This window comes from Myotis daubentonii, chromosome 3 (assembly GCF_963259705.1).
Source record: "Myotis daubentonii chromosome 3, mMyoDau2.1, whole genome shotgun sequence".
NCBI lineage: Eukaryota > Metazoa > Chordata > Mammalia > Chiroptera > Vespertilionidae > Myotis > Myotis daubentonii.
Genome location: NC_081842.1, coordinates 45,995,081 through 46,023,059, shown reverse-complemented (window position 1 = coordinate 46,023,059; position 27,979 = coordinate 45,995,081). Strand labels below are relative to the sequence as shown.

At 45.2% G+C, this 27,979-nt stretch overlaps 2 protein-coding genes across 4 annotated transcripts in view; both read right to left on the bottom strand.

The window, feature by feature from the left end:
* Window positions 1-27,979, bottom strand: part of LOC132230218 (kininogen-1-like) — a 433,809-nt gene that overhangs the window by 213,419 nt on the left and 192,411 nt on the right. The window lies entirely within an intron of this gene.
* ST6GAL1 (ST6 beta-galactoside alpha-2,6-sialyltransferase 1) overlaps window positions 1-27,979 on the bottom strand; it is a 123,307-nt gene that overhangs the window by 94,580 nt on the left and 748 nt on the right. Inside the window, exon 2 of one of the 3 annotated variants that reach the window (XM_059687318.1) lies at window positions 27,878-27,976. The exons of the other annotated variants lie outside the window; for them this stretch is intronic. The gene's annotated coding sequence lies outside the window, so the exon portion shown is untranslated. The remainder of the gene's footprint in view (window positions 1-27,877; window positions 27,977-27,979) is intronic. 3 annotated transcript variants of the gene reach the window in all.

Here is a 27,979-nt window from a genome sequence, read left to right as displayed (position 1 = left end):
AACAATCAATCCGTTTCTATTGTGCCTACTTGTGGTGCCCATCAGAATACATGAAGAGACACTAAGCCCCTTTTTCAGTCAAAGCAGTACACATACATGATTTCAGGCCCTGCCCCTCCCATTCATGCCCCTAATTTCTGTTGCCCAAATGCAATAACTGTCAACTCTTATCTATGTCTAGAGTTGCCTAAGTGTACCTAAATAGCATGCTTATATGGCTCTTTTTTTCAATGTTAAGTATTATTCATTAACTGCCTACACCAGAAAATGAGGATTTAGCTCTTTCACCTCCATTCCACATACCTCTTCTACTTGCCACATCTTTTAATATAGCTGTACTGTGGCAGATAGTAAGAAGCTAGGAAAATTCCTGGGTGAGTGGAAAGGGGAAACTAAGATAAGAAAATTAAACAAGGCCAAACAGTTAGGGCAGCTTGCAGCTAGCTTGTGAATCGAAAGGCCTTATCTTCCCCAACCAAGGACATTTGAGAGCAAATGGTTTATACCTCTCCTCCCTAACCAGAGAATACATAGCTTAAATCACCCTGGCCTGGGAAAATAGAGAACAAAGACCCAAGTAATGCCACTTGTGCCAGCTAAACCCAAGGACAGATATCACTTGAGGGGGAAATGTTAGGTAGAATAGATAACTGTTCGGGAAGGGGGTGGGGGCGGTGCGTGGCGGGAGAAAAAGAGGAGTTTACCTCCCCACTAAATAAAGAAGCCAGCCAGCCAACTTAGGACTTGCCAAACAAGATGACCGGATGTATGTACAAACATTCTAGATAAGCCACAACAATGTAGAAAGGGACTTTGAATCCTAGTCTGCTACCTGAGATATTGGGCAGGGGAATTTTGAAACCTATAGGAGAAAGTGTATAAAAAACCCCCTTGAAACCCTGCCAGGCAGAGCACTCAGACTTGCTGAGTTGCCTGCTTGTACTTTATGCCAAGTGTATTTTTAATAAATTTGCTTGCTTTGCTTCCTTAATAAATTTGCTTGCTTTGCTTCAATGCTGCTCTCTATCACTTGTCTGAAATCACTTGACTGACAGGAGCCAAGGAGGGGACAGCCCTACCCCTCCAACTCAATGGGCTGTCCAGTAACAATAACATTTTTTTAAATTGAGTCAACACCAGAAGTTACATTATTATGAATGATAAATTATTGTTTGCAGCTCAGCCATGTGGTATGTTATGATAATTCCTCTCTTGTACATTCTTTAGTTGTCAGTACTTATCACTAATTCAGCCAACTTTCCAACAGTTCTTTTTTTTATTTCTTTTCTTTTAGAATTTATTTTTTCTTTATTTTATATTTTTCCATCACCATTTATCCCCCCTATACCCTCTTCCACCTCCACCCCCCACCCTCCACAATCACCGCACTATTGTGCATGTCCATGAGTTCTTTCTCTTCTTTTTTTTTGCTCAATCCCTCTACCTTCCCCCAACAGCCCGCCCCCCCGCCCCCCGCCATAACTGTCTGCCTGCTCTCTATCTATGAGTCTGTCTCTATTTTGCTTATTAGTTCAGTTTGTTCATTAAATTCTACATATGAGTGAAATCATATGGTACTTGTCTTTCTCGGACTGGTTTATTTCACTTAACATAATGTTCTCCATTCTGGAACCTTCTGTCCACCTACTCCAGCCCAAGCTAATTAGTGGCTCTCTGTTAAAGAGAGCATCCATTTTTACTGGCTTATTCCCTAATATTGGAGGAATATGTCTACAGTGGTTTTCTTAGAAAGGATGTATAGAGAGGGAGGGGGGTAAAACAGTTGAGACTCCTCATATCTGAAAATTCCAGTATTCCACCCTCACATTTGATTAATAATTTGTCCAGATATAAATTCTCAGTTGGAAATAATTTTCTCAGAATTGTAAAGGTATGGCTTCATTGTCTTCTAGATTCTAATGTTAGAGTAGAATCAGATTTCTATTCTTATATGTAACTAGAGGCCCAGTGCATGAAATTTGTGCATGGGTAGGGTCCCTAGTGGCTGCTGGCCACCGGCCGGAGCCTCCCTTTCCTGGCTGCTGCCACCACTGGCCGGGGCCTGCCTTTCCCGGCTGCTAGAGGGCCTTCCTTTGGTCCACGCTGGCCCCTGGTGGTCAGTGCACATCATAGTGAGAAATCAAACTCCCAGTCAGTTGAACTCCCGAGGGGACACTTTGCCTATTAGGCTTTTGTATATAGACTACTGGCCCAGTACACAAAATTTATGCACGGGTGGGCGGGGGTGGGGGGGGTTGTCCCTCAGCCCGGCCTGCACCCTCTCCAATCTGGGATCCCTCAGGGGATGTCCGACTGCCAGTTTAGGCCCGATCCCAGTGATTGGACCTAAACCAGCAGTCAGACATCCCTCTCGCAATCTGGGACTGCTGGCTCCTAACAGCTCACCTGCCTGCCTGCCTGATCGCCCCTAACCACTCTGCCTGCTGGCCTTATTGCCCCCAAATGCCCCCCTTGCTAGCCTGATCACCCCCAACCTCCCCCCCCACTGGCCTGCTCACCTCCAACTTACCCCCCAGCTGGCCTGCTTGTCCCCAAAAGCCCCCCTTGCCGGCCTAATCACTCCCAACTGCCCCCCCACTGGCCTGATCACCCCCAACTGCCCCCCCGCCAGCCTGCTTGTCCCCAACTGCCCTCCCCTCCTAGCCTAATCGCCCCTAACCACCTCTGCCTCAGCCCCACCACCATGGCTTTTTCTGGAAGGACAACCAGAAGGTCTCCCAATCTAATTAGCATATTATGCTTTTATTAGTATAGATAGATGCCTGGTGCACAGTTGGGGGCCAGCTGGTCTGCCCTGAGGGGGGTTCTGGATCAGGGTGGGGATCCCCTTGGGGGGTGGGGCCTGCCTGGGCGAGGGGCCTGGGGCAGTTTGCAGGCCAGCAATGCCCCCATCGGGGTGGGAGAGTACCCGCTGGGGGGGTGGCCAGCCTGGGCGAGGGGCTGAGGGCTGTTTGCAGGTTTGCCACACCCCCTTCAGCATGGGGGTCCCTGCTGGGGGGCGTGACCAGCCTGGGTGAGGGGCTGAGACAGTTTTCAGGCTGGCCACATCACCATCGGGGCTCCGCCCCCCAAGGGGATCCCCACCCTGATCCAGAACCCCCTTCAGGGCAGACCAGCTGGCCCCCAACTGTGCACCAGGCCTCTATCTATACTAATAAAAGCATACTATGCTAATTAGATTGGGAGACCTTCTGGATGTTCTTCCAGACAAAGCCACGGTGGTGGGGCCAAGGCAGAGGTGGTTAGGGGCTGAGGACTGTTTTCAGGCTTGCCACACCCCCTTCAGGGTGGGGGGTCTCTGCTAGGGGGCATGGCTGGCCTGGGTGAGGGGCTGATGGCTCTTTGCAGGCAGGCCACGCCCCTACTGGGGTGAGGGTCTCCACTGGGGGGCATGGCCAGCCTAGGCGAGGGGCTGAGGGCTGTTTGGGGGTGGTTTGCAAGCCAACCAAGCCCTCAGCTTTGTCCAGATGGACATCCGAAAGGTCTCCAGAAGGTCTCCCGGTCTAATTAGCATATTACTCTTTTATTAGTATAGATAGATAGTTTGAGGGTTATTTTTCCCTCTCTGTCTATAAATTTTTCCTCAGTTTTTTTCACAATGACATGCTTTGGTAGAAGCCCATGTTGTTTAGTTCTCAGAATATTTCTTGTATTATTTCTTACTAGAGGCCTGGTGCACAAAATTCATGCACGGGTGTTGGAGGGATCCCTCGGCCCGGCCTGCAATGACGCAAGTGTTCCGCCAGGGCTATGATGCAAACATTCCCTCCCCCCATTGGCTGCTCTGTGCCTGCTGCCCAGAGGCCTTCCATGGCTGGGGTGGAATGCTTGCCGCATCACCACGGTGATGAAGCAAGCATTCCACCAGGTCGCTCACGCTGCCTGCTCTCAGCAGCCACCCCCCTGGGACTGGGGGACTTTGGCAGGGCTGAGAGGACTGGGCGCCACCATCTTGTGGCTATGGGTGCCGCCATCTTTGTGACAGAGTGATGGTTAATTTGCATATTACCCTTTTATTACATAGAATAATTCTTGCCCTCTGTAGTGCCGGAGTCCAACCCCAGCAGGTCCAGGGGTCCCCAAAGGTGTGGACGGAGTCGGCGAAGAGGGAAAGACTCAGAGACAGTGTTCAGTTCATCAGCAGCCTAGCCAGGATCTCCAGTCAGGATCTCCAGCCAAGTTCTGGTCTGGATCTCCAGAGAGGTTCTGCCTAGGATCTCCAGTCAGGTTCAGTCACCAGGTTCTAGTCAGGCTCTCCTGCCAATCTCCGCAGTCAGGTTCAGTCCAGGATCTGCTGCCATGCTCTCTTGCCAGGCTTTGCCTCCAAGCTCCGAGGCCAGTCCCTGTCCAGGATCCTCTGGCATGCTCTCGCCAGCGAAGTTCTTCTGTCTCTAGGCTCCGTGTAGGTTCTGTCTTCTGAATTCTGTCTCCTGAGTTCTGTCTTCTTGATTCTGTTCTAAGCTCTGAGTGTTTCTGTCTTGTTACAACTGTATTTATACCAGTTGATTCAATCCTATCAATCTCTATTACAAAGGTTAGGGCGTTTCTTATCTCCATTCCAGGGAGAAAAGATTATGTAGTTTAAGCATGATTGTTCGTAGTTAAAGGGATTAATTACCCGCCTGGCACTTAGTTGAGGGGTTTTATTCCCTCCCTAACTTCAGGGGAAAATCCCTACCTGGGGATTCAATCTTTCTCGGAGAGGTGACCTTGGTTAAAACACAGCGCCAAGAAGGTGAGCAAACATATTAAGAACCGTATGCCATATATGCCAGGTCCCTTGAAACAGCAAGGATGGACCAGCTCCCGGCAAATTCCCCCTTTTTTATTTTTTAAAAGCAGGCATTAAAAAGAAAAACCTGAAATGCTCTCTTGTATCCATTTTAAGAGTAGGATTGGCGCTTTCTGCTATTACCTGAGTCCTGATCTATCATCCCAGGGAGAGCTTGCCAATCCTGCACTTTCCCAGGGTAGAAAGGCTGCAGTGGGGTTAAGGCTCCTTGGGCCTACCTTCTCCCATGCCATTACATTTACCTTTCCTTCCTCAGAAAAGCATGGACATACTTCTTGTATAAAACGTTCTGTCTGACTGGGAGTAACCTTAATTCCTCTGCTAGCAAGCACATATGTTAAAAGATCAATACAGAGTCTTTTTTCTTTAGACTCAGTATGGCACATCTTCTTAATCTAAAGATCAATACAGAGTCTTCTTTCTTTGGACTCAGTATGGCACATCTTCTCAATCTAAGGATCAATACAGAGTCTTCTTTCTTTGGACTCAGTATGGCACATCTTCTCAATCTAAGTTCTGTACTATCCACCTTCTTACCCTACTTATCCTCTATAGGGGGGTCTGTAGCACCCTGGTGGAGTCCTATCCGTCCCGAGTGTGGGGGTTCTCAATGGGGGGGCTTACCTAAGGGAATCCTGTTCCAGGGGTTCCCAAAGGTGTGGACGGATTCGGCGAAGACTATCCACCCTCTTCCTACGGTGGAGTCTGATCCGTCCCGAGTGTGGGGGTTCTCAATGGGGGAGGGGGACTTACCTAGGGGAATCCTGTTCCAGGGGTTCCCAAAGGTGTGGACGGAGTCGGCGAAGACTATCCACCCTCTTCCTACGGTGGAGTCTGATCCGTCCCGAGTGTGGAGGTTCTCAATGGGGCGGCTTACCTAAGGGAATCCTGTTCCAGGGGTTCCCAAAGGTGTGGACGGAGTCGGCGAAGACTATCCACCCTCTTCCTACGGTGGAGTCCGATCCGTCCCGAGTGTGGGGCGCTTACCTAGGGGTCCCTGTTCGGGCGCCAGATGCCGGAGTCCAACCCCAGCAGGTCCAGGGGTCCCCAAAGGTGTGGACGGAGTCGGCGAAGAGGGAAAGACTCAGAGACAGTGTTCAGTTCATCAGCAGCCTAGCCAGGATCTCCAGTCAGGATCTCCAGCCAAGTTCTGGTCTGGATCTCCAGAGAGGTTCTGCCTAGGATCTCCAGTCAGGTTCAGTCACCAGGTTCTAGTCAGGCTCTCCTGCCAATCTCCGCAGTCAGGTTCAGTCCAGGATCTGCTGCCATGCTCTCTTGCCAGGCTTTGCCTCCAAGCTCCGAGGCCAGTCCCTGTCCAGGATCCTCTGGCATGCTCTCGCCAGCGAAGTTCTTCTGTCTCTAGGCTCCGTGTAGGTTCTGTCTTCTGAATTCTGTCTCCTGAGTTCTGTCTTCTTGATTCTGTTCTAAGCTCTGAGTGTTTCTGTCTTGTTACAACTGTATTTATACCAGTTGATTCAATCCTATCAATCTCTATTACAAAGGTTAGGGCGTTTCTTATCTCCATTCCAGGGAGAAAAGATTATGTAGTTTAAGCATGATTGTTCGTAGTTAAAGGGATTAATTACCCGCCTGGCACTTAGTTGAGGGGTTTTATTCCCTCCCTAACTTCAGGGGAAAATCCCTACCTGGGGATTCAATCTTTCTCGGAGAGGTGACCTTGGTTAAAACACAGCGCCAAGAAGGTGAGCAAACATATTAAGAACCGTATGCCATATATGCCAGGTCCCTTGAAACAGCAAGGATGGACCGGCTCCCGGCACTGTAGTCTCTATTTCCTTCTTCTGTAAGTTCTACTTCTCAGATGTTCAACTTTTTAGAATAATTGTTTCTTATTTTTCATATCATTGCCTTTTCTTGTTTGACTTTCTGCAAAATTTTTTCAACTTTATATTCTAAATCCTCTGACTGATTCCTTTATTTCTGCTATCATACTTTTAATTTCCAAGAATTCTATCTTATTCTCTGCATCTTCTTTAAAAATATGAAGAATTTGCCCTAGCCAGTTTGGCTCAGGGATGGGGCATCGGCCTGTGGACTCAAGGGTCCCGGGTTCGATTCCGGTCAAGGGCATGTACCTTGGTTGCGGGCACATACCCAGTGGGGAATGTGCAGGAGGAGGCTGATTGATGTTTCTCTCTCATTGATGTTTCTAGCTCTCTATCCCTCTCCCTTCCTCTCTATAAAAAAATCAATAAAATATATTTTTAAAAATATATGAAGAATTCTGAATTCCAATACTTATCAGGTCCCAAAACTTCCTATGATTGTGAACCTGTATTAATACTTTTCTAAAAGTCCAGCATTTGAAACTATGCTTATATAAAAAAATAAAGTTTGTTTTACCTGGTAACTAAAATTTCTTTTAAAGATCTTTTTAAGTAGAACAAACTCAATTTTTAGACATAAGATCAGGTATAGCAGGCCAAGCTGAGGTGGGTATGTGTGAGATGACATTTTAAAAGAAGAGGCAGGCATTTTCTCTGCAGTCTTTATATATATATATATATATATATATATATATATTACTGATTTTTTACAGAGAGGAAGGGAGAGAGATAGAGAGTTAGAAACATCGATGAGAGAGAAACATCGATCAGCTGCCTCCTGCACATCTCCTACTGGGGATGTGCCCACAACCCAGGTACATGCCCTTGACCGGAATCGAACCTGGGAACCTTCAGTCCACAGGCCGACGCTCTATCCACTGAGCCAAACCGGTTTCAGCTCTGCAGTCTTTATTGTATTACCTAGAGGCCCAGTGCACAAAAATTTGTGCACTTGGGGGGGTCCCTCAGCCCGGCCTGTGCCCTCTCGCAGTCTGGGAATCCTCGGGGGATGACCACCTGCTGGCTTAGGCCCGATCCTCAGGGGATTGGACCTAAGCTGGCAGTCAGACATCCCTCTGGCAGCCTGGGAGCCCTCGGGGGATGTCCACTTGTCAGTGGGGAGCAAGCCTAAGCTGCAGTTGGACATCCTTAGCGCTGCTGAGGAGGCAGGAGAGGCTCCCACCACCACCGCTGTACTGGCAGCCGTCAGCCTGGCTTGTGGCTGAGCAGAGCTCCCCCTGTAGGAGCGCACTGACCACAAGGGGGAAGCTCCTGCATTGAGCATCTGCCCCCTGGTGGTCAGTGTGTGTCATAGTGACCAGTCATTCCCAGTGGTTCTGCTGTTAGGGTCAATTTGCATATTACCCTTTTATTATAGAGGAGTGCCTGGCCAGCCTGGGTGAGGGGCTGATGGCTGTTTGCAGGCTGGCCACAACCCCTTCAGGGTGGGGGTCCCCCCTGGGGTGCCTGGCCAGCCTGGGTGAGGGGCTGATGGCTGTTTGCAGGCTGGCCACAACCCCCAGCCACCCAAGCTCCCAGTGGAGGCTGGCTGGAAGCAGGTATGTGGGATTTATTTGTCTTCTATAATTGAAACTTTGTTGCCATGAGTGGAGGCCACAGCCGGCTCAGGGCAGGCGGGAAGCTTGGCTTCCTACATCACCTGGGCAACCAAGCCTCCTGCTTGCTCCAGCTCTGTGGCTGCCAGCCACCATCTTGGTTGGGTTAATTTGCATATAGTTGCTCTGATTGGCTGGTGGGCATGGCTTAGGGCATAGCAAAGGTATGGTCAATTAGCATCTTTGTCTTTTATTAGTGTAGATGTGATATCTTCTCTTGTCTCTATGACACTAGTAATTATATTTTTTGTGAAGTTTTCTTCTGCTCCCTACATTGTCTCTATTTATCATGAGGTGGGGGTTTTTTGTGTGTGTTTTTATGTTTTTGTTGTTGTGGTTTGTCTCTTTTGGCTTCTGTCCTTTGTGTTTCAAACTTCCTCAAATATCTGGTGATCCTTAGTGATCTTTTTAATTTAAAAGTGACACACTAAAAAGCTGACCAGAAGCTCTGTGTGCATGGGCAGGACTGCTGGACTGGTGGATCTTAAAAGAAAGAGATTGAAAGTAATCTGTCCATTTTATTTAAAGAACCCTAAGTAGCAATATCTATAGGCTTTTTCTCTTGGGCTAGTTTACAGAGGAGCTCCTCTCATCTCATAACTAGGGAAAAGGGAGTATAACCCTAGCTTGCCAGCACTGTGGGAGGGGTGATCTCACTGTACAGTATGCAGAGTTTTATTCACTCCCTCTGTTTTAGAATGGCATCTCATGCATGCCTGTCTCAGCTTGGACTGCTGTGCCTGATCTTAATCGGGTCTGAAAACTGAGTTTGTTCCTGGAAAGTTCCTTAAAAGAACTTTTAGTTACCAGGAAAAAAGAAACTTTTATTTTTACAGGCATAGTTTCAAATGCCAGACATTTAGAAAAGTTTTAACACAGGTTCACAATTACTTATCAGGAATCTCTGGGACCTAATAAGCACTGGAATTCAGAATCCTTCATATTTTAGAAAAGTAATATGTTGACTGAATGATAGATTACATCACATCTGCAGCAGGGTCAGGGCAGCTCTTCATAGTTATATGGATTAATATTTCTGCCACAAAACAAATAAATATTTAAACTAAGTAGGCTAAATAAAGGTTTATAAATAGACTCACATCAATCCAGGTCAGGTTTTGCCACCAAATGGCTTAAAAATAAAACTTGGTTTTATTTTTGTATTTGGAAATTGCAGAAAAGGGATTGAGTGTGCATTTCCTATGTGCTTCCTACACCTCCTGTCACATTGAGGCCTTTTCACAGGGATTCTGTCACTCTGTGGAGCTGCTTGAGAAAAAGCAGCAATTCAGTCTTGGACTTGTCTTCATTGAGAAGTCTACTAGGCAGCTAAGGAAAGTTGTTGAGTAGGTGAGTGAATATATGAGTGTAGTGTTCAGGAAAAAGGTCTGGGATGGAGCTATAAATTGAGGGCTGTCTGCATGTGGATGGCAGGAGATCACCAGGGAGTGAGGAGACAGAGAAGAGGCCAAGTCCAAGGGCTGCTTCCTGGGGTATTCCAAAATGAAATGAAGATGAGCCAACAAAAGAGAAGACAGTTTTTGAAGGGGGGGGTGGAATAATCAACTATATAAAATGCTGCTCATAAATGAAAATTAGGACTGAGATTTGACCATTGGATAAGACAATATGGAGGTCACTGGTGAACCCTACAGGTGTAGTTTTTGTAAAGTAATAAAGGCAAAACAGTGATTAGATGGAGTTAACATAATGGGAGAAGAGGACCTGCAGGGAGCAGGCACAGATGACTCAAGAAGCAGAGAAATGAAGCAGTGGCTGGAGGAGTCGATGAAGTCAAGGAAGATATGCCTGTGCCTATGTGTGTGAGTGGGAGAAACAGCAGCCACGGATGGAGGGAAGGGAGAAAGAAAGAGAGAGAAAGGAATGGTCCAGTAGAGAAACCTGGGAAAGAGAAGGGAGAATTGCTGGAGTCATGTTCTTCCTTAAAGGAACAGGATGCAGCACAAGTGGGGAGGCGGTGGTCTTATATAGGAACAGAAACAATTCATCATCCAGCATAATAGGCAAAAAGTAGAATACTGTACAGGGCATAGATTCGGTAGTGGAAGGTTTTCTTCTGCCATTATTTCCTCACGTGAGTAGGAAATAAGGTTCTCAATTGAGTGTACCTCCTTGTGTGGAGAGGAGGTGTTAAGGGTTTGAAGAGAGAAAGGTGTGAAACAGTCAACTAGATTAGAGAGAATGCAGTGGTTCTCAACCAAGGCTGCCCTTGGAGTAACTGTAGAACTTTAAAAAAAGATACTGATGCCTAGGTCTACACCACAGGCTTTGATTTCATTCATTTTGGGTGGAATTAGGGCACCAGTACATTTTATAATCTCCCCCAGGTAATGCTAATAGAAGCCAGAGTTGAGACCCACTAGAAATAAAACAAGATGGCCTAATAACACCCAGGTCCATTCCAGGCCTATGGTCATGAATTAGAATGGGGCAAGGCAGGTTGATGGTGTGCCTTTCTGCAGTCACATTCAGCCGTGTGGAGCAGGCATGGTGTGCAAAGAGAGAGCTGGATTTAACAGGGGTTAAATGAAATGCCTGTAAAGCATATGACATGCCTGGACATGGTAAGAGTTCAGTGAACAAAATCTGCTGTTTATTTTTATGACCAGCTAAGTGACATACACATACACTTGTAGCAAATGTAATTGTTTTTATCTCATTCAAATGATACATCCAATTTGTGTATATCATAAAGTTTTGAAGTCATTTGCAAGTAACTAAAATCACAAATGTATATCCTTGAATATCAAGGAGTCTCCTCTGGAGAGAGTGTATGTGTGTGTGTGTGTGTGTGTGTGCATGTGTGTTTTACATTGAGCATTGCATGTGGGGTCACTGGAATTCACAGGCCACCCCTCCTGCTCACCCTTCCCCATGTCCCAATTTGATAACAACATTGTACAAAGCACACTCCAGTCCACACCACTTGAAGCCTTCATTTTAGAGGTTCTATGTCTGCAATTCCTGTCTAGTAATCTGTTCTACTCCCTCTGGGAAGGTCCACCTTTGATCCTAGCCCTGAGTCTGTAGAGAGCTCTGTGATGTTAAGTGCCATCTCATCAGCCTCTCTCCAACTCAAGCCTGGCTATGTCCATGTCCACCCAACTGATGGATGGAGAAAGTCTGCAGACTCTATCCTGAGCCAAACTGGGTGAGCTCCAACGCCAGCAGAGGGCATAAGCCCTGTGAGCTCACCTGCTGGGGGAGCCCCTACTGTCAGCTCCTGCCTCCTCCCACAACAGGTGGATCTAATGTCAAATCCTTGTGTGAACCTCCTTCTGTCTGGTCCTGCTGCTCTCCCCACCTCCCACCCTAACTGCCTACAAACCCCTCCTGTGGAGGTCTCACCTCTTCTCCGACCCCACCCTGCCCCTGCCTCTTGCTCCAGCAGCAACGTGTGCAGCTAGCTCCCTTGCATCTGTGCCCCAATCACACATGCTCATCTCTCCTCCTAGATGGAGGCCCCTCCAGGAAGAGGCTGGACCTGTGTATCTCCATATCCACAGTTCCTAGCAGAGGGTCTGGCCCATTGGGTGACCAATAACTGAGAATAACCATTGACAAGTGCTATGACATTAAAATTACTACCACTTATTAAAAATCACTAACTACATGCTGGCACTGAGTTAAGCACTAGCTAGCACTCACACAATGCTATGGGGTAGGAATGATCCACACAGATTACAGATGAGAAACCAAGGGTCAGATTAGTTCCCAAGTTCACCCAGCTGAGAAGTGCCACATCCTAAATTAAACCCAAGTCTATTGGTGGCAAAGCATATGGTTTTTTTCCCAATGTGACAAGGGCTCTCTCAGAAAGTTGCCCCTGAAGATGGTGATGGTAAAGGCAGAGTTGCCCCCCAGCCCTTCCACTGGGAGTCACTTGAACTGTCTGGAAGAGAAGGGTAGAACTCTCCAAGAGTGGAAGCATTTCTGGGGGAAAGGGGTTCCTTTCTTCCATCTCCTCCCTACCCATTCTTTCCTTTCCTCCAAATTTACAGGCCAGAACAAGATGTTCATTGTGTAGAGCAAAAAAGGAACCAGCACAAGCCCTCTAGCAAGAAGCATCTTCTGGGGATTTCTTACTAATGCTGTCAAGAACCACCCCCAGCTCAGGCCCTGGGCCAGCCTCCTCCCAACACTGTACAATTGACAAAGGCAATCCCTGCGGTCTGCTTAGATGTATGATGATTCAGCCTAACTGCCTTTGCAGAGCTCCCCCACTGCCTTCCTCCCTCTCTCACCTGGGATATACTCCCATAACCCTGGCTCCCAATAGGATAAGAAAAACAAGAGCAAGGTCCCAAACCTGACTCCCCCACCAGAGCTCAGCTCCATGGATCAGCCCAGAGAAAATTTCCTATTGCATCTTGCTATTTGTCTCTCACTCAAGGCCAGAGGTGACAGGTAGAAGAAGGACTGTCCTATGGGCCAGGAGGACTCACCAGAGCCCCAGGTGTTCCCCACCTTACCTAGAGAGCACCAGCTCATGGCCAGTGGTGGCTGAGTGCATCCTGGTCTCAGTGGGCAGACAGTGTGGATCGGGAGAGCTGAGCTCACTCCACGAGGCCTCCTAAGGGCTAGGCACAGTGCTGGGCCCAGGGCCATCAGAGAGCTCAGTCAGTGTCCTAATGATCAGGAGGCTATCGTCTAACACAGCTACTCTCATACAACATAGTGAGTGCAGTACAAGAGATAAAGGTCTTCTCTTTCCTTTGTATGTCATGGAGTCATGGAGTTGAGGGGCTTATCCTGAGTTGAGAATGAGATAGAAGGCCAGTCTAGGCATAGTAGAGAGACCACTGAGACGAGCAAGGAACCAATCACTACAGAAGTAAGAAGTTGGCTCTCTCAAAAACCACTGCCACCACCCCAACACACAATACACACAACAGGACTTTTGGGCCCCCAGCAGCATGTGAGGCAATCCTGATCCTTCTTGGAGCAAATGTAAATTGCCTCAGGCCACACTAACTCAGAGCTGAGGTCCGGCTGCTGGCCCACCCCATATGTGGTGTCAGAGCCCAGTGTCATTGAAGAAAAGGCCTACCTTGTCCTCATCAGTACTCCTGGAGAAGAAACACTACTCCAGAGCCCCCTGACACCTTTGTTACACACACACACACACACACACACACACACACACACACACACACACACACCCCATCCCTTTTCTAGACTATGAGCCTCTACCAGATAGACATAGCAGGGCCTGCTCCTCGCCTGGCAGCTCTGAGATTCCTCCCTGTAGCCTGGCATGTCTGGAGCACCCTGCTCTGCCTGTATAACTCACCAAGCTGTTGACAGCCATCCCAACTCAACTCTCTGGCCCAGACTTTCCCAGCAAGCCGGAAGGCAGGCCAACTGCTTGCCTCCTCCCTCCTTTCTACCTCCCACCATAGCCCCTAGCTCCACAGTCGGCAAATCAGGGCTCGCAAGCCACATGCAGCTCTTTGGCCCCTTGAGTGTGGGTCTTCCACAAAATACCACCACACTCAAGGGGCCAAAGAGCCGCATGTGGCTCGCAAGCTGCGGTTTGTCGAGCCGCAAGTTTGCCGACCACTGCCCTAGCTGGTTATCTGAGTCAGGAGAGCACAGTTTCTCGCCTGTTAACCAGTTGTTTGTTGCAAGCCTACAGGGACCCAATCAATGACTGTGGGAGTTTTTACAGACACCTGTGGGCACTTTAACAGATGTTTGTGAGTTCACAGAAGAGCAAGGAGTGCTTCAACAATAACAAACCCTTCTGTATAGCTCTTTTATACTTTCTCAACTTTTCACATCTATGATCTAATTTGAACATAAAAACAAATCTGGGGGTAGACAGCCCTACCATTATTACCCCTTTTGGGATAAGGAAATTAGGGTTCAGATCAAGTAACTTGGGGTCACTGGATAGCAGAGTCTGAACCATAATTTAATCTTTTATATTTACCTAAAGATTTACCTATAAAATTTACATGTAAAATATATTTCTATTTCATAGGTCCACATGTATATAAGTATATAAAATAGATTTATCTATGAAGAATTAACCTATACAGTAGTTTTTTACATTTATTTGTAAGTTTATACTTTGTGTTCACAAAGTTGTCTAATTCAGGTCTCCCGTGCCCTACAAGTCATAGCACAGAGGAAGAACCATGGGCTTAGGAGTACAGGCAGCTCAGAGGTTCAAATCACAATCTTACCACTGTGCACTTTGGGCAGATACATCTCTCTTAATTTCCGTTTCTCATCTGTATCATAGGGCTAATAATACCCATTCTGTAAGCTGTTGGGCAGCCTAGAGATATCTGTGTGTCATACTTTGGTACCTGTGGGCACTTAATGAACAGCAGCTATTCTTTCATTTATCTCTTGTGCTCCAACCATAACAAATTACTCCCCACTACCCAGACATGCTGCGTACTTTCACTTCTCCGGGCTTGGTGTGTTGATCCAATGCCCTTTCTTCATTCTCAACCTATCAGAACTCTTCTCATCCTCCAACTTTCAGTTCAACTCTATCTCCTTTGTGAAATCTGCCCCATTCTCCTCTGGCCCCAACACCCAATTGTTCATCTGATTTATAAAGTGTTTGGTTCTGCCTACACTTTGGTGTTCACATAACTGACTTGCCAACTTCCCCATGAAAATTCCACCCAGCTCTTCCCACTCTGAGTATTAGAATTTAACAGTGCATTTTAGAATAGCCTTAGTGGTTTTATTCAAATAAGACCAGCTCATTATTTGTTTAAGAATCAATCAACACACAAAATTATACACAGCTAAATGTCAACTAAGATCCTTCCATCCACAAAAAATACGTTAATAAATTCTTCCCATGTTACTAAATTTTCACCTGGATAGAAGTGTGAAGGATAGAAGAATGCATGAAAGAAGAATGAACAGCCTAAGTGCCCATCAGCAGATGATTGGATTAAAAAACTGTGGTACATCTACACAATGGAATACTATGCTGCTGTAAAAAAGAAAGAACTCTTACCATTAGCAACAGCATAGATGGACCTGGAAAGCATTACACTAAGTGCAATAAGCGAGTCAGAGAAAAATAAATATCACATGATCTCACTCATTTGTGGAATATAATAAACAACATAAACTGATGAACAAAAATAGATCCAGAGACACAGAAGCATCAAACAGAATGTCAAACCTCAGAGAGAAGGCAGGAAAGGGTGGTAGTGAGGGAGGTAAGAGATCAACCAAGGGACTTGTATGCATGCATATAAGCATAATCGATTAACACAGACAGTATGGGGGTGAGGGCATGTGCTTGGGGGTGGAAGTGGCCAGGGAGAGATCAATGGTGGGAAAAGGAGACATATGTAATACTTTAAAAACAATAAAGAATTTAAATAAATAAATAATTTTTTTAAAAAAAGAATGTATAGAATTGCTTTATAAAATAACTATTTTAAAGGTTTTTTATTGATTTTTAGAGAGAGAGAGAGAAACATTGACATGAGAGGGAAATATCAATCAGCTGCCTACTGCACTCACCCTAACAGGGATTGAGCCCACAACTCGGGCATGTGCCCTGACTGGGAATCAAACTGGCAACCTTTCAGTGCATAGGATGATGCTTAACCAACTGAGCCACACCGGCGAGGGTTAAAATAGCTATATTTTTTTTTATCTTTAAACTTCATTTTAATTCTACAGGAAAAATAATGGAAAAGCTGAACTTTTAACACATTTCTCCACCAAAAGATAATACTTCCTTAGGATCCTTCTAAGTTAAAATAATAATAATAATATTGAAAGGTTGCAATCATGACTTTAACACCCTATTTAGTCAGTATGAGAGGGAAAGTTAGCACTTACGTGTTTTCCCACTTCCTCCCCAGCTATCCATTTCTGTTACATTCTTTTTACTTTGTCATATTCTATTTCTATTGCCCACCTTGGCTTAGCTTTGCTCTGTTTGAGCAGAGGAAGGGCTCACCAAATAATCTTTAACCAAGCCTTCCTAAGTTTGCTTTTGATTAATCTTTTTCATCACAAGTAGGTTTTTCTCAAGAAGGGCTCATATGTGCTATAATCCTGGAGTTCTTGCATATATGAGAATGGCTGGCTGCCTTATCCTTGCAGAGTGACTTAATTAAGTGTAAAAGTCTTCAGTCAGACTGCCTTTTCCCTCAGATCTCTAAATATTTCTTCTCCATGTTCTCAAGTTTTTCTTCTGCTGCAGATCAAGTCTGAGGTCAACATTACTTTTTCCTTGTGGCAGAGATGAATTGCTCCCAATATCCATTTGCTCATTTCCCTTTCGGTAATGGAAAAACCCTGAGTTTTAAGAGGGCACAAGGCCACCCAGCTGGAGATGTTTCCCAGCCTCCTTTGCAACCAAGTAGGTCCATGTGACTATGTTTTGGTCAATGGAACATAAGCAAAAGTGGCCTGTGTTTCCACAGATGCCCCAGTTACCCTTCTGAGGGATCATCCTTGTACAACCTTTAAATCTCTGATTTTCTCTGATGAATTTTTTTTCTCAGCATATACTGCAATTTTCTTCAAACCTTCCTCTCTGTTAGTCATTTACTTTTCAGTTGATTCTACTCTGTTCCTTTATTAACTTTTTCTCTAAAGAGGTTGTTTGTATCATCAATTTTTCCCTTAGCTGTGTAATTGCCCTTTTTATTTCATTCTGTAGTTTCATCATCTTGTCTTTGTGTTCTCAATTGATTAGTTTTCAATAAACCTTATTTTGAATGAATGGATACCCTTACTACCTCTCCCACACAAGAGCCAAATCCAATGCAGACATTATCCTAGGGGATGGGGAGAATGAGCCAGAGGCATCCCATTCATCATTGGTGAGACAGAATAACTTTACTCATTGTCAGGCCTTCCATCTTTCTGATCCTACTCATCCTTAAAGGACAGCTCAAGTCCCACCTGCTCCACACTCTTCCAACCCACACTGATTGCTTCCTCTCCAGTCCCTGAAGGGCTTATCTGAAATAAGGGATTTACAGGTAATGCCTGGGCTACTAAATGAACCTGGAACTTTTAAGAAAGTGGATTAACCTTCTCCCTCTCCCATCACACATGGTTAGGCACAATAAAGGCTTGGGGTTTTATTTATTTATTTCTTTTTTTTTTTAAGATTTCTGGACTACTGGTTTTCTAAATGAAAAGGAGTGTAAACGCTAGAACCAAGACTCCGAAGAGGCTTCAACACCAGACCCACTCATTCCAATTTAACTGTAAGCTGGAAAACACTATGAGCCAGGGGGAAGAAAGAGGATTCAGCAAGAGTATTACCCTTGATAGATTAATAGAGAGGGAACAAGCACCTTAGCCAGCAAACCAAACCTTCCCAACCTGCCTCTGCAGGCACTGCTGGGGCGCTGAGCAAGCAAGCATATATTCAAGTCCATGCACCTCAACTCACCCACTCAACTCACTGTCTGAATGAACAAATCTCTGAGCCTCCCTCAGCCTTTGTTTCCTCATCTATTAAATGGAGATGATAATAGTATATGCCACATAGAGAGGTTATGAAAATTATATTAGATAATGTATGCAATGGTTCCAGCCTCATCCCTCACCACTTCTTTCCTTGTGTATTTCTCTCCAGGAACATCAGCCTTTAGTGATCCCCCAACACATACAACAAGCCATTCTTCACCCCACATCTTTGCTCCTGCACCCACTTTCCTTCAAAGCCCTTTGCCCAGAGGCTAACAGCTACTGCTCTCTAAGACCCAACTTAGGTATCACCTCCTCCAGAAAGCTTTCCCAAACTCTTTGTACCTTCTTCCCAATCTCTACATACACCCCAATCATAATTTAACACACTATATTATAATTAATATCTGTATGTCCACCTTCAACTAAACTCTTAAAGGAACAGAGCTGTAAGAATATTTGGGTCTATGTCCTAAAAATGAACATTGTGCTACAGCGCACACTCTACATTTGTTGAATAAATAAACGAAGGACTCTGAGAAGAGAGGAAGCAGATGAGAGAGGACATTTATCTGCCACTAACTTTCAAGGCCCCGCTAGACACACTGAGTATGTGTGTGCATATCTACAATGTATGTGTTTATGTAATTATTCCCAATGCCTAGTACATAATAAGCACTTGATAAATATTTGATAAACAAAGTGTTATTAAATAAACTTTACAAAAGAAGAAACTGTTTAAGAGCCTAGGAGCACAGCTGCAAGATAAACCCTTAACGATGTTGATGTTGAGTTCCACTGACAAGCCAAAAGCATTTAAAGGTAGCTGAGCAGTGATACCCACGAATCTGTGGCCATGCTCACTACCAGTGTTTATTCCTAGTCATAACCAAATAATGAGGACAAGTGGGTATCAGAATTTTAAAGGCAAGCAAAAAAAAAAAAAAAAAAGAAAAGAAAGGAGCGGAGGGGCAAACCAAGCTTGATGCAAATAACCCTTACCAAAAAGGGAAATGAGTAAATATATGCTGGATTCAAATGTCCTGCTATTCCTGTGACTGACTGTCCATTGAGTTCTTTCCATTCATATGTTCTTAGGGGAATGATAGAAAGTTTCCATAGTCCCTATAAGAATTCAGCCAAGCCCCCAATGAAACTCAAGGGCAAAGCTCTTCTCAGACATAGTGAGAAACCCTATATAACATGATACATGAAAGAACCACACCCAATACCAGCTTCACTCCTTAGCAACAGTGAATCTTCGGGTGGTTCTCTAAATTTGCATCCATATCCTGGTTTCCCTAGCACAGTGCTGAGACGTCACTCAGCTTTAATTAAGACATCACACTTCTCTGAAACTTAATTTTCTCAACTGCAAATGGAGTTATGCCATCAGTTCACCAAATATTGCCGTGGGGACTGGATGAGAGAACACACACAGTGCCTCCTCAGGCCCAGGCACACATGCCATGTTTCCCTCACCAAGATTTGGTACAAGAGGCTCTTCCTCATCTGCAGAAAAACAAGGGACAAGCATTCAACATGGTGGGTGCTATCAGCTCCAGCTCAGAGACCCTCCCAAAGGCTGCAAAGGGTAGAGAAATCCTAAAATTAAAGCTGAGTGGTGTCTCAGCAATGTGCTAGGGAAACCAGGAGATGGATGCAAATTTAGAAAGACTGTAATGAGAAAAAAAAATGTACAATTATCCTCCTGGGACATGTAGTTCTTTTGTGGTTGCCAGATTTCCTGGTCATCTAAAGTGTGTGTGATATATTTATTCCTGTGGAAATAATTTATGAATATAGAGTCAAGAAGAGTTGAAGCCAAGGACAGACAGGGGAGGCTTGCCAAGACCCAGGGGAAACAATGTTTGAGCCTCTTTTGAAGGTGTCCATTTTGTTTCACCCTTCCAGAGCACATGAAAGCACTCCGGTTACATGGTACATGACTTGTCCCACCCACTCAGGCTGATTTTCGCATCTTTCTGCTTCCTGCCCTATAGAGAGTCCTAGACTCTCAAAGTTGGACGGGGCATTGTAGGTCAACCTTTCTGCAAAGAGGAATCCTCTGAGGGCAAAGACATTCACTTGCAGCTTTGGTTGGAGGCACACATGACAGGAAGCCCTTTGCCTTGTGACACAGCTTGTTCCATGGTTGGACAGTTCAGCTGAGCAAGTTCTCCCTTATCTGCCATTCTGCAACTCCTCCCCCTCCCTGGACTGCTTCTCCCCTCCACAGCAGCCACTCTGATGTGACTCGAATCCTTCTTCCACATGAAGAAGGTGCCTCTTATTTTATCTCCTGCAGGCCAGAAACTCCGTTTCCACATTTATTCCACCTCCAATATGGTGTCTGAAATCTCAGCTTCTACATAGCCCATTTTTGGGGTGCTTCATTTTATCATGATCTGTATGGGACCCCAGGAAATATAACGCTCCAGATGGGTATGCACCACCTGACAGAGTAGAGCAGAACTGGCACAGTCCCTTCTCCAGAGTCTGAGATCAAATACTCCTGTTGTTGGCTTCTCTCTCCTCCCTCACTCAAGTTCCAGTCCTCCCAGTAGGTCCCCAGTGACCCTGAGAACAGAAACAAATTTGGAAGTGCCAGAGACAGTGGAAAGTGGAGGAAGCGATGACGCAGCTCAATTTCTTGCCCTGGCAGCCAAGGGCACCCAACCAGGCAGCCTGTCTCCAAAAATAGTCTTCCATCCAAACAGTCAGCCTCTTAGTAACTTCCTGGGAGCCCTTTATTCCGGCTTTCCAGGGTGTGGTCCTCAGTGTGCATGCACCCATTCTCTTGCCACCCTTTCCAGAGCTTGATAGACTGACTTCATTTAGCCACTGACACTTACCACCATTGTTCTCTATGGCCAAGGTCTAAGTACACTTAGAAATATATTTTTATGAAAATAGACTCGTGTCCATCAACAGAAGACTGGTGAAGCAAACACATCCATAATATAGAATGTGATGCAACTGTGAAAAAAATAATATGTATACACTGATATAGAAATACCTCTGATAAAGTGAAAAGGGCAAGTTTGTAACGTGGCAGTCATAATGCAATCCATTTTCTGAGTTTTTAAAATGTATCTGCTCATAACCATGAATATAACATAAATGCTTGCCAAAGGGGCTAAAGGGCCTACAACTAACTGTAAACAGCAGTCACTTCAGAGAGAAGTGGGGTTGGGGGGGATGAAGGCAAAAGGTGAGGGAGTGATTTTTTACCCCATTTGAAGATTCTGAAAGCAAACAGATTTCATTTATTATGCGTGTGAAGAAGCTCCTTGACCTATATCTTTCGCCCTTTGCCTTTTGATGATCTCAGAGCTGGAAAGGCCTAAAGAGCTGAGAGCTGAGTCCCAGGGTGGCATGCCCAAGGTGACATGCATCCTGCCCAAGGCCACACAGCCAGCGAGCGACAGCAGGACAACACAAGTCACATTGCAGGCCCTCCCATAATGAGAGTCCTGGTGGATTAAAGAGAGGGCTTTGATTTCATTACTACATCAAATCAACATTTTTCTGTTAGTTGAGTCAAAAAATCCTACGTGGGTGCAACAGTGAGTTAGGAGAGACCAAGACTCATCCAAATTAGAATGGGCAAGGGGAGCCTGTCTCTTTCCATGGATGAAAAGCACAGTTGACAGGGCCCTACCTTCTCTGGGCTTCCTTGCCCTCAGCCATAAATCAGAGGTAAGGGGCAGAGTGAGAGGAGATGAGAGAGATTTGCAAACCTGGGATGCTTGGCATGCTAGGCACTCATCTGAGCCATGACCACATCTTCGGATGGAGAGACCGGTGACAACACTACCCGAATGCATCCTGGTGAGGAGGGGCCATCAGTCTGTGAGCTCAGTTTCATGTGGACAGTCTGCTTCTGAGGGAGAGGAGGCTGGTTCCAAGTCCAATTCAGGCTCAACTAATGCGGAGCTGCTGGGCTATCACATGGATTACTTCATTTGATCCTCACCAAATTTTTATAAATGTGCTCAAAGAAGTTCTGAAGTCACTTGCCAAAAGCCTACCACTGGAGTGGAGCCCTTTTGCAAATCAGGTCTCCTGACTAAATTCAGTGCTCCCTCTACCCTGTCTCTTTGGGACATGGGATCAGGCGGGAAAACTCACTTGAGCAGTGAAATTTAAGAAGATCTCAGGTTGGGCCCAGCTAGTGTTGCTCTGTGGCTCTGTACTTGAGCATCGACCTATAGACCAGGAGGTTGCTGTTGGATTCCCGGTCAGGGCACATTCCTGGGTTTCAGACTCAATCCCCAGTTAGGAGATCCCCAGCAGGAGGCAGCCACTCAATGATTCTCATAATTCTCTCTCTCTCTCTCTCTCTCTCTCTCTCTCTCTCTCTCTCTTTCTCTCTTTGAAATCAATAAAAATATGTTTTTTATGGAAGCAGAGACAGGCTCCAGGAGCAGTACAATACCTCAAATATACATCATGCAACTCAGTGAAATATTTATGACTGAGCTGATATCACAATGTGCTTCAAAGTAATCTGGGTGGAGTATAGTTTTATAGATCTGTTGTGAGTTTTGGTAATTCTTGAGAATAAGTGATTGTATATAGGGATTCATTACACCATTTTGTATGTTTGAAATTTTCCATAATAAGACTTTTTAAATAATGAATCATGTGAGTGATCATTTCTCTCTCAATTTGTCACCTGGTAGGAGGTTCCATTTTAATTAACTTTCTGCCTGGTATTGTGGTAAGGAAAATATTAGGACCAAAAGTTTCTGCCACTGGTGAAAATCCCAATTATAACAATTTACTGAATGCTTCCTGTATATCTGGCACTATCCTGGACTCTTCAGCTATAATTTTATTTAAGCCTTACAATGGCCCAGTGAGGCTAGGGGGTGAGTTTAAGTACCTTGCCCACGTCTACACCGGGGATCATTTATTAAATCCTAAATTACTTGTGCTCTTAATTTCTACTGTTCCCACAAGATACATATAACACTTAGGTACTTTGGGACTTTATATGTAATTGGAGCTAAGCCTATAAGTTTTTTTAAATGATAATATCCTTTAAAGTGTGTCTCAGTAATTCTAACTTTAGGATTCTATCCTTTGGAAATTATCTGATTATTCACAAACATGTTAATCTCAGAGTCGATTACAATCGAGAAGAAATAACAGGTGTTTGACTACCCAGTAGTGGCGCTCCTCCAGGAAGTCTTCCTTCCTGCTGCTCCAGGGGTGGGAGCTGCCCTCCGCTGGGTCCACAGCATCCTTAACTAGTCTCTTGTTACCCTGACCCTCCATCATACTCTGAGCTTCTAAAAGCTGTGTTGTCTTTATGCACCTTTGGTTTAGAGTGGGCATTTGAATATGTGAGGAATGAATTAATAAATGACCCTAGAGTTGTTTAACACACAGAAACTGAAAAGTGGGGTGCTGAAGTAAGTTTTTGGAGGTCACAAGGGCAGGACTAAGCCCAAAGCCATATGCAGAGCCCTTCCCCCTCCACCTTAGACTTAAGACTTCTTCTAAAATAAAAATGGCTGCCTTGTGTTTGCCAAATGAACAAATAATCCTATATAATAAAAACCTAATATGCTAAGTGTCCAACCGTTCGACTGTTAGACCATTCGCTATGATGTGCACTGACCACTAGGGGGCAGACACTTCGACCTATATGTTATCTTGCTGCTGGGGTCTGGCCAATCAGGACTGGGTGAGATGGGCCGCACACACCCTGAAGCCCTCCCATTGTCCCTCCCCGGCCCTGTGCCCTCTCACAATCCAGGACCCCTCAGGGGATGTCAGAGAGCCAAAAGATCCACGCAGGCCAGGCCGATGGACCCCACCGGTGCACAAATCCATGCCCCGGGCCTCTAGTCCAATTTAAAAATGGGCAGAAGACCTGAACAGACACTTCTCCCAGGAAGACATACAAATGGCCAACAAATGTATGAAAAGATGCTCAATCTCACTAGCTATTAGGGAAATGCAAATCAAAACTGCAATGAGATGCCACCTCACCTGTTAAATGGCCATTATCAACAAGACAAGTAATAACAAGTGTTGGAGAGGTTGTGAAGATAAACGAACCCTCATTCGCTGCTGGTGGGAATGTAAACTAGTACAGCCACTAGGGAAAACAGTATGGAGGGTCTTCAAGAAATTAAGAATAGAATTACCATATGACCCAGCAACCCCTCTTCTAGGTATCTACTCAAAAATTTGAAAAGATTTATTCACAAAGATATGTGCACCCCTATGTTCATTGAAGCATTATTCATGGTGGCCAAGACATGAAAACAAAGTGTCCTTCAATAGATGATTAGATAAAGATGTGCTACCTACATACAATAGAATACTACTCAGCCACAAGAAAAGATGAAATACTTCCACCAGACCTTGGAGATGAATGAAAGGCACAGCTTTAATGCAGATGTAAACTCTGATGTACATATGAAAAGGTTAAGCAAGAAAAGCAAGAGATTAAGAGATAACAGTACATCCAATGTGCTCTCAACCATTTAGAGAAAAGCAAATCCATAAAATGAAGACCAGAAGGAAAATTGCCAAATGTTAACAGTCATTGTCTGTAAATAATGGTATTTTTTTTCTGTTTCTGTATACTTTTTTTCTACTTTTCCAAATTGTCCTCAATGGACATGCTTTGTTCTTATAATCAGAATGATAAACAAAATCTAAATCACCAAACTAATTCTGAAGGCTAACCTGTCCCTTCAAGTAATGATTTAGAAGAGAAGATGTGGATAAGTAATTGTATATGGGGATTCATTAAATACTCCAGCAGTTAATGTGAAACTATGTTACTGTTACATATAGCCCATGAAAAGTACATCCACCAGACTCAGTCTTTTATGTGAAACTATGTTACTGTTACATATAAACCCGTGAAAAGTACATCTACCAGACTCAGAACACATGTAGCATACATGCAGACAAGCAAGAAAAATGCTCCCCGCCCCCAATTCAGTTCTTATTGAACAAATCACTGACATCAGGTCTGAGCGAAAACTCAGGATTCTAATGTTCCAGATTACTATGAATTTCATTAATGATTTATTGCTGTCATTTTTTAATGCTACCACATCCTCACATTTGTAGAAAGCCACATTCTCTTTGAAGCCTTCCCTCTCCCATGCTCTCATTTTACCACCTGCTCTTGTTTGACTCATGAAGAAAAAAGAAACCCCCCCACCCCCACAGCCCAGGTCAATATTGAGATAAATGAGATCTATTTTCTGAAGGCAATTCCTAAGGGATGACCAAAATGTGTTCTGAGCAAGGGTGGTGGGGTAGAGAATGGGTCATGTTCTTTATAACTCCAGGCTGAGCACAGGACACCCCCACCCAACCCATCTGCTTGTCAGTAAATATGAAGTGAATGAATGGAATGACTAGGTCTCACTCACTTGGGCCTGAAAGTTCTGGTTTTGTTTTTGATTTGTTTTTTACTAAGTTTATTTACCTTAGAGTCACAGGCACTTCACAACTACCCAAAGCCCACTTAACAGTTTGGCAAACATTCATACCTCTTTGTGACTAGGAAGGATCTCCTTGAGCACTGACTGGGCTTACCCTCCGGGGTTATTTTGCCTCCCATCATTCTCTGCCACTTAAAAAGCTGGGGAGCACCCAAGCCTGCCAAGAGATCTGAAGAGTCCTAAACATGAGTCCCATGACTTAATACTCCCAACAACCAAGGAGATACATGCATGTTCTTACCCTCACATTATACAATGTGGATGCAGCCTGCTGGTTCTCTCCTGCGTGGGAGAGAAGGGATGACTCAAACCTGCTCCTCAGACTCTAAGGCCTGAGCATCTTCCACTTCACTGAACCTGGGCAGAAGAAGGTACCCACACTGCACAAAGAAGGAAACAAGGGCCCAAGATGTTCAGTAGCACAGGGCTAAGTGGGGCCTCTCTCTTCTGAGTTTTTGCTGCCTTTTGGTTTATGATTATACTCAAAGCAGCTCCCTACTGGGAAAAAGGTGTCTGTGGGAGCCCAGAGCAAGAGTAAAGTGAACCATTTAGTAAACACTAAAGAAAACTGATCCCCAATGATAACCTCACCAGATCTACCATTGGGATCTATGGCTTTGTTTAATAACCAAAGCCTATTCGAATCCTTAAGGAATTCATTATCTGACTTAAAGGTAGTTGTTATAACAACCACCATAACTTTGACTTTACTGTGACATACCAACAAAAACTCCTTTGATGCAACAGTTTCCTTTACACAAAGAGAGGCACTAGCCCAGGCCAGGTGGCTCAGTTAGTTGGCGCATCGTCCCATACACCAAAAACCTGCAGGTTCCATTCCCAGTCAGGGCACAACCTAGGTTGTGGGTTTGAGCCCCCTTCTTGGGAGGGAGGGTGTGCAAACAATTGACGTTTCTGTCTTCTCTCTTCTCTCTCTCTCTATTCCTCTCTCTCCCTAAAATAGATAAACATCCTCAGGAAAGGATTTTAAAAAAGAGTCAGTAAAAGCAGACACCTTGCTGAGTGTCTTTAGGCAAGTAATTCCTCCTCTCTGGGCCTCAATTTTTCTATCTAGAAAATAAAAGGGTCTGACCAGATGATTCCTGAAATTCCTTATGTCCAGTGGAATCACCATGAAAATGAGACACACTCTGGAAACCCTAAGAAAATAAATAAATGTAGCCAGGCAATAACAGGGACAGGGCAAAACAGCATGGTAGCTGTAGGGAAACCCAGACTCCAAGTTTTTTGGGTTTTCCAACTTCTTCTATGCCAAATACAAAAATAAGTAGCCAGTTACATGGAACTCTCATAAAAATTTTAAATTAAATTAAATCAATGACAAAAATGTTTTGTTCTCCCACAAGTGGCTTAGGAGAAGCATGCTAAGAGATACTTTCTACCCGGCCGGGCTGGTGTCAACAGCCCATGCTTATGCCCAAACAAAGGCCTTCTGGCACAGGGATGAGAGGCAAAACATCTAAGTCTCCACAGTTGGCCCTATTCCAATTTGAAGGGAGGGGGCAGCCAGGAGAGAAAAATAACTAAGCTTATGAAAGGCCAGATGAAGAATAAGGAATTACTAAATCTATCCTTTTCTCCAATGAATAAAGAACTCTTGAAAGGGATAATGGAAGGGTGCACCTTTCAATCTGAATTGCTTTCTTTGTTTAACTCTGTTTTGCCTAAAGCCACTGCCTTTTAAGCCAACCACAGAATCCTGGTTTTGCCTTTAGTTGTCAGCCTAGCCTTGTGCAGTGTGGGAGTTGGGAGACCCACACTCAAGTCCTGTCTCTGTCCTGATTTCCGTTTCATCTTGGACAAGTGGCTAAACTCAACAGGTCTCCGCTTTCCACTTATACAATAAGAGGGCTCACTGGATGCTCTCCAGACTCTCAGTGAAAGTGGTGTGGGCTGAAGGATCCCCAGTTCTCCCCAGAGACAGGTCCGTCTCCAGCGGCACCAGCCAAGGTGAAGCCACAACCCGATGTCTCAGCAAGCACACGGAAGCAGTGGTGCCTACATTCCCACTCCCACAATCTTCAGGGTTTACTCCTGCACCAACACCAACACCTAAAAGGCCAGTTCATCCTCCCAAACATCTTGCTGCCGCCTGAACAGGTCTGATTAACCAAAATCTGCAAAGCGGAGCTGAGCATATGTAAGCAAAACAAACCAGAGAGGCCTCTCTTTCCGGACCTCGGAATTTCTCTCAAACTCTAATCGAACTGAAAATAATAGCGCCCCCACCTCGTACAGGAGGCCTCGGCTGGCCTTGCTAATAAAAACGCATAACAAGTCAAAAGGGGCCAATGACACCCGGGCAGGCTAGACACATGGACCTACAAAGCAAAGCGCAAATGAAACCACGCTGGGCGCTGTTTAAATTGGACCGTTCTTTCCGCAGGCTGCAGAGGTGCTCGCGCCCTCCCGCCGGAGCGCAGGGACAAGGGTGTACCAGGCACGGTCTTTTCCGGGAGGGGACCCATAGACCCTTAATTCAACCCCATCCGTAAGAAACCTCCGTGAGGTGGAAATGAGGGGTTGTCCGGATCACATCAAGTAAAAACACCACCACCGGGGACAGACTCAGCCTGCAGTCATCTTTTCTTAGCCGATTTCTTGTTTCGTTTTCCCTTTTAAGTCTGGCAGTTTGTGCTGATGCCCAGGTGGTACCTTTTAAATGTCTTTGTCGACCTCCTCCAGCAAGTGGCGCCCCCCGAGCTGCTCTCTATCCTGTGGCTGAGACAATGGCCGGGTTCCGCGGGGCGGCTCCTA